Raw genomic sequence first — 7,044 nt, 5'->3', positions numbered from 1 at the left:
GGACCTGGTTTGACTTTTTGGTCTCACCTGATTTTCAGGGTGTTAAAACAGAAAACAGTTAACAGCTATGGATGCCACAATCATGGGTGGGAAAGGGTGAGCTGTGCTGATGGCACTTGGAGCTTGAGCAGCTCAAATAACTAAATGGTTTTTTTTGAGCAGCTGTATGAAATGGATCTTGCTGGTAGCTCTGAAGTCTAGAGGTGATTGCAGAGTGGGAGAGAGTGAGGGGTTATATACAAAGAAACATTCTATACAAAGTCCATAGTAAGTGTGTGCAGCCCTGGAGGTCCTAGCATATCTGCCTGACTTGGGAAGCTGAACGTGTTTATTTGCTCATCCCAAGCAATAAAAATCTCTTATTCACACAGAGTGAAAGTCCAGTGGTCTTAAAAAAATTACCTCTTCCAAAATGAATTCCTTTTTTTTTTACAGATGCTGCTAAGATGAGCTGTAGCTGTAGACTGAATAAGGTCATTCTAGATGGAAGTATGACAACCATTTTCAGATAAATAAGATAATGCAGTGAATACAACAGCTAGCTGGAGATACATCAGTGCTAGGACTAAAGTTTTTGCTGATTACTATGCAAATCAAATACTAAGAAAGATTGCTGGTATTGCGATATCCAGAGAAGGATGATCTACTGTAAAATAACTTCCTAGGTGAGATTTTATGGTTCAACATTTGGGAACTTCTTTCAGAAAACAGATTGTTACAGAGAGGATTAGCACAGGGCAGGCAGACTTTCAATAAACTCTCCCTGCAAGTTTCCAATCAATGAATCCAGACTGTCTTTCATTTTGCAGTCATTTGTCTTCTATATTCAGCATTATATGTAAAGGGGTTTTTTTTATTTTATAGTGCAAATCTTTCCTGCTTGGGACAAAAAAATCTTCATATAACCTCGGGAAAGTGCATAAGCAAGAAATGGCTGTGAACAGCTGTGAGTGTTTATGTGGCTTATGGGCAGTGGGATCGAGTGCACCCTCGGCAAGTTTGCGTGACACCAAGCTGTGTGGTGCAGTCGACACGCTGGAGGGCAGGGATGCCGTCCAGAGAGACCCTGACAGGCTGGAGAGGTGGGCCTGTGCCAACCTCATGAAGTTCAGCAAGGCCAAGTGCAAGGTCCTGCATGTGGGTCAGGGCAATCCCAAGCACGAATACAGGTTGGGCAGATGAATGCATTGAGAGCAGCCCTGAGGAGAAGGACTTGGGGTGTCGGTAGACACGAAGCTCCACATGACCCAGCAATGTGCGCTCGCAGCCCAGAAAGCCAGCCCTATCCCGGGCTGCATCACAAGAAGCGTGACCAGCAGGTCGAGGGGGGAGATAATGCCCCTCTGCTCCACTCTCATGAGACCCCACCTGCAGTGCTGCATCCAGCCCTGGGCCCCCAACATAATGGGGACATGGACCAGTTGGAGTGAGTCCAGAGGAAGCCGCGAAGATGATCAGGGGGCTGGAGCACCTCTCCTGTGCAGACAGGCTGGGAGAGCTGGGGCTGTTCAGCCTGGAGGAGAGAAGGCTCCGGGGAGACCTTACAGCTGCCTGCCAGCACCTGGAGGGGCTGCAGGAAAGCCAGAGGGGGACTTTATACAAAGGCATGTAGTGACAGGACAGGGGGAATGGCTTTAAACTGAAAGAGGGAAGATTTAGATCAGATACTAGGAAGAAATTCTTCACCATGAGGGTATTGAGACACTGGCCCAGGCTGCCCAGAGCAGCTGTGGGTGCCCCATCCCTGGCAGTGCCCAAGGCCAGGCTGGACGGGGCTGGGAGCAACCTGGGCTGGTGGGAGGGGTCCCAGCTAGGGTGGGGACATGGGAACTAGATGGTCTTTAAGGTCCCTTCCAACCCAAACCATTCTATGACACTGGCAATTAAAGGTAATTAGCAGGAGACTGGCTGGTGTAAACATCTGCAGCCAATAATTGCAGCCTGTTCTCATTCCTCTGCTTTCCGAGGATTTGTAGCACTGTTGAGCTGAGCTGGTGAAGAAAATGTCATCAGTGTCTTCAGGATTTTGAGATACTGAAAAAGCTGTAAGTAGGTCCTGTTTTCTTCTAGTCTGAGCTGTTATGCTGGAGAAAAGTCTCTTTTTGCAGATTATGAACCAGTTTGGTTCCTGAAAGACTATGAGAAATAAGCAATGAGTCACGTGAAGCCTAAGGTTGGGAGTAATTTAAAAGACTGTTCTAGCTTAGAAAAAGACTATTCTGATCTTCTAACACTGAAATGGTTTCTCAGGAAAAGCTTCCTTTTATCAGCAAGGCATGTGGGGGGAAAGAAATTGCACTTGATTGCTGATCACTGCTGCTGGTTTATGGACTGAAAACACCAAGTGAGAGGGAGTGATATCCACCCGGAGAATGATATTCCTCGGTCACAGTAAGGCAAGGGATGCTCATCCAAGTCCCAGCTGCTCTCCTGCCCTTGGCCTGTCCCCACAGCTGGGGAAGCCCGGGTGGTACAAGCATTACTGGCAGATTCTGAGGCCCCCAGTGCCTAGGTGCATCGCTGCAAGTTAAAGTTGCAGATTCCCTTTTCTTTTTATACTGTGCATGGCTGCCAGATGGAGATTTGGTCCTTATTTGTGTGCTGGTAATTAAAGTGTTTGTGATCTTAAAGAACAAGTCACCCTCCCCTGGAAATGAAGCCCTCATGCTTCATCCTCCTGATCCTTAGTGAGTATTCCATTAGTCAGTTTGTGGCTAGCCCAGTAACTCGATAGCAGCAAGTTATGTAGTTATGTGGGAACGCGGGTTTTTGGAACGGGCTGGTGTTCCCAAGCTCAGGTCCAACACTCCTAGGGTGTGTCATCTGTGTGAGGCGCTTCGCGGAAAGAAAAAGCTGTGAAGCCACGGTCTCTAGTGCTTTCTGCAGGACAGCCTATAAGTAATTAGTAGAAGCAGTATTACATTAAGGTAAGAATGGCAACAAACAGAACTGTTTCTCCACCAAGAACTTCTCCCTGTCGTGAGAGACTGATGGTTAAACAGGCTTTCAGTTGATGCTCTTCAATTACCTGGTTTGCTAATGGCTATTTTAGGTTTAGACATGGTAAAACTGAGAGTGGATTTGCGCTGACCGAGCGTCCTGTCTCTACCTTCAGCTTTACGCTAGAAAGTTTTACAGGACCCAGTAAAGGTCGCTTGAAAAGATGATTTCCTTGTGAGGTAATGAGTGAAAGAGACTGATCCTGACTTGTGGCTGAGACAAGTCTCAGTCCTGATGTCCACTCACACTTGTGCTGGGTTTAGGCTACCACTGGATTAAGAGTAATGACGAGAATCCCAGCCCACCATCCCCACGTCAGACTAGACTGAGGGAAGGAGAGGGCCTAAGGCTCAAAACATTTCTCTTTATTAATTCACTCTAAAAATAGTTTTGTTGTTAGATCCCAGCCTGAATGCCGCTGGTTTCAGCAGCCAGTCTCTGCATTTTTGAAGGTCATGGCTACCTCCAGCACATGCGTTACAGCCTAGTGCTTCTTCATGCTGCTAGTCTTCAGATTTACTCTGGAAACCAGAGAGAAAACCAGATTATGATAGAGCCAAGTAATAATCTGAAGTCATCCGAAATGTTCAGAAAAGGTACCGACACGGCTTTTAAAAACAGGAACTTGTTTTTTATGACCTGCTAGATTCTGTTCTGCCTTGCATGCTTGTGCAGTTTGATTCAGCAAATGTCGGGGGTGCTGGCCTGTGTGTCCCCCTCGCTGCTGGCATCCTGCTCCAGGGAAAGCTCCTCCGCAGGGCCACTCTGTGGCAGGTGGAAAGGTCTGGAGTCTGAGACACCTTCCTAAGCCACATAACAGGGTGCATTCGAGTGTGTGGGTCTCCCTGAATTCTAAGAGGTCTGATGGTGGGGTGTTTTTTTTTTTGTTTTATACAATAGCAAAAGAGATGGCCTTAATTTTATGCTTATTGATGTAAGTAAACACACACTTTGTAAGAAGTGCTTGAATTATTGTATGGCTGTGTCCAAGACTACCATATCAAACGTGTCTTTCAGAGCCAAGATTCTTGTCCAAGAACCCACCCAAAACTTACTGTATGAGGTATGAAGCAATAACGGGACCCACTGATTCATCATTTGATGAAACCAGGAGTGCCCAGTATTGCCCAACAGAGGTTACGTAGGGCCCTAATGAAGTGTTTCTCTTGCATAAAAAGGAACAGATGTAGCCAACCTCATGAGAAACAGAGCTGTGACCTGCTGTGAGTTCCCACTGGGCAAAGTTCCCTTCAGATCTGAGAAGTTGCTCCAGCTGAGTCAGATTATTCCTCTGGTACCACCTCTGCAGGCTAAATGTCTCGATTCACATCTGGGTTGCCATAGGCTATGTTCTACCATGTTTCATTTAGTTACTGCATTGGCAAAATATCGTTAGACTTGGCGAATCATTGCAAACCTGACTGCTAGTGAGGAGCTCTGCTCGCTGAGGAGCTCTGCTCCATGGACAACCAGAAACTGTTCACAGACGGGTTCTGCCCTGGAGGCTTGTGGTGTATCTCACATGGAGAATCAAGCTGTGCTGCCTTGCCCCAGTTTTGGATAACAGATTGTGAATCTTCCTGCTGTACTATGAGGTGGAACTGTAGTTGTGTTTGCCCCAGAAGTCACTCCAGCAGCAAGAGGATCAAGTAGAATGTCTGGCCTTTCGACTGAATAAATGTGACAAAGCGGCTTCTGTGAGCTTGTACCAATCTTAATGTGAGGGTATGCTGCAGCAAAGAGGAACTGGGCTTCTGGTAGTAACAGCCTAAGTGAAGGGTAGAGAACACACTGACACGTTTGCTGCCGACGGAGGATTTCTAGATGAATTCCTGCATCTCCCAATGAACTGCAGCCTCCAGACCAGGCCAGGCATGGGAGCTTGTAAATCCAAACAATATCTTGGGTAAACAGTACAGTAAGTGGTTATGCACTCTATTTCTTCTGCATTAAAGCAAGCAGTGCTGACATCCATTGCAGTTACTGTATATTGATGCAAGTGTTTCAGGGAATCCTGGTGCTAAGGGCTGGAATAAACCCAACCAGCATGGCGGGGCATGTCCCCGTTGGCATTCTTGTTGCCTGTCACCCCACACCGGAGTTATTTGCTCAGTGGTGTTAGTTATTCTGACTTCCAAACCAGATCTTTATTAAAGCTTCCAGGAAAGCAACAGCACTGTGGATGTCAGCAGGGCCTTCAGCATCAAAGCCACAGAATAAAATTATAGATGGAAAAGACCCATTAGGTCATCTACTCAACCCATCAGCCAGTGCAGCGTTGTTCTCTGTGGTGTCCTTTTTCCTTTCTTTGTCTGCATCAAGCCAAAGGGGTTTCCAGAGCTTCCCTGGGGAGACTATGACATAGCTGACTAGTTCTTGCCCTTAGGAATAACTTTGAGTCTGTGAAATAACAGAAGCATTCTATGTTTCTTTTTGATGGAGAAAAGGAACTCTGAGAGAAGGACCCTGAGTCTTATGACTAGACTGCATCTCGGATGTAATTCTATATTAATCACGTCTTGTATACAGATCATATGAGGCTAACAGTGTGTCCCACCCCACAGCTGTCTCTTTCAGTCATTATTCCTTAGGCAGATTTTGTCATCTTGCAGTAGTAAGTAGTGCACAAACCCTGAACAATTGCATTTCACTCGGCAAACATTCAGGATTTGCCCTAACTAGCGTTTGAAGTGTTCTGTCTGACTGTCACTCCTTTTCGTTGTGCCAAAGTTCTTTGGCAATTGGTGATCTGATGTCCCAGAAAACCATAAAAATCAATTCCAACATATTTTCTTTAGGTGAATTAAAAACACTCAACAGATGTTTACTAAAACCAACTGCATTTATAGATAGAGGACTCTCAACAGCTCTTGATTTAAGACTTCTGAAGGTTTTCATTTAAATGCCTTGGGCCCCTACTGTTGATCAATCACAACTTTCTGACATCTTGATCTCTTGCAAGGAAACGCTTCTGGCCAAATACATGAATGTGCTTTTTGACCTTGGGTATTGGGCATTAACAAACATGAATCCAATTGTATTTTTCAGAGGGAATAAAGTACTTCCATAGCTATTAAAAGTCACACAATTGCATGTTTTGTTGATCCATGCTCATAAACTGTTGGAGTTGAGTATGGAGATAGTTTTAAAGCGATGCCAGTACTTATAGCGTTCTAATGAGGGCTGTTATTTGTTTCACACTTCTCAGCCACTGAAAATTATGTTTAGCATGCAGGATAACTTTAAAAGTAATAGTTTTAGAGCTATGGAAGGCCAGGATTAGTACCGTTTTGTGACTGAGTTGTGCTTCACGCAGTGAGCAAGGATTCAGAAGAAGCCTTTGTCTGACTGCCACTTTGGCTACAGGGAAAGGGGGGAAATCTGAATACCCAACACGTCTTTGTTAGCAGTTGGATGTCATTTTCTTTTGTTTAGCGTTTGCACAGTGCTCTGTGTAATGTAGGAATATAATAAAGCTTTGCCAGCAACAGCACCAGACCTCGGGAACGTGCACAAGCCAGTGAGACTATGTAATGTGCTTTATCATAAGGCAGCAGTAGAAGAGGCAATTTGATAGACCTGTGATGGAGTTGTAACAAAAGGGTTTTCCCTGCTCTGTTGGTATATGCTTTGTAGTACTAAACCAGGAGGTTAGTTCTTTGGTCTAGTTTTGACTCTAATGCCTAACTTGTAGGCATTTTTCCTTCACACCAGTTAAATAGAGCTTAAATTATTTCTCTGCTTGTTCATTAGAAGTGAGCAAGTTTCACATGAATCTTTCAGCCTCCCATGTAACGCTCCTGCCGTTGCCTGTTAGCTGATTGCACACCTGGGAAATGGAGGTTTGGCAAACCAGAAGGTCGAGATCAATAAGCAAAGGCATGGGAGGAAAAGGTGCTGTCTAGGGAGGTCCCAAGGGATAGTAAGATAGGAGCTAAGCCTTAGCCTTCTCCACGCCTAGAGATCTACACACTCACAGTATTTGTAAGAAACTCCAGAATCATTCCTACCTGGGTAAGTAACAACAATGTTGTGTCAGGATTA

The sequence above is a fragment of the Falco punctatus genome (genome assembly GCF_963210335.1).
Source record: "Falco punctatus genome assembly, chromosome: 7".
In the NCBI taxonomy this organism is placed as follows: domain Eukaryota; kingdom Metazoa; phylum Chordata; class Aves; order Falconiformes; family Falconidae; genus Falco; species Falco punctatus.
The sequence above is the reverse complement of the archived record's forward strand: the minus strand, read 5'-3'. Positions refer to the sequence as shown.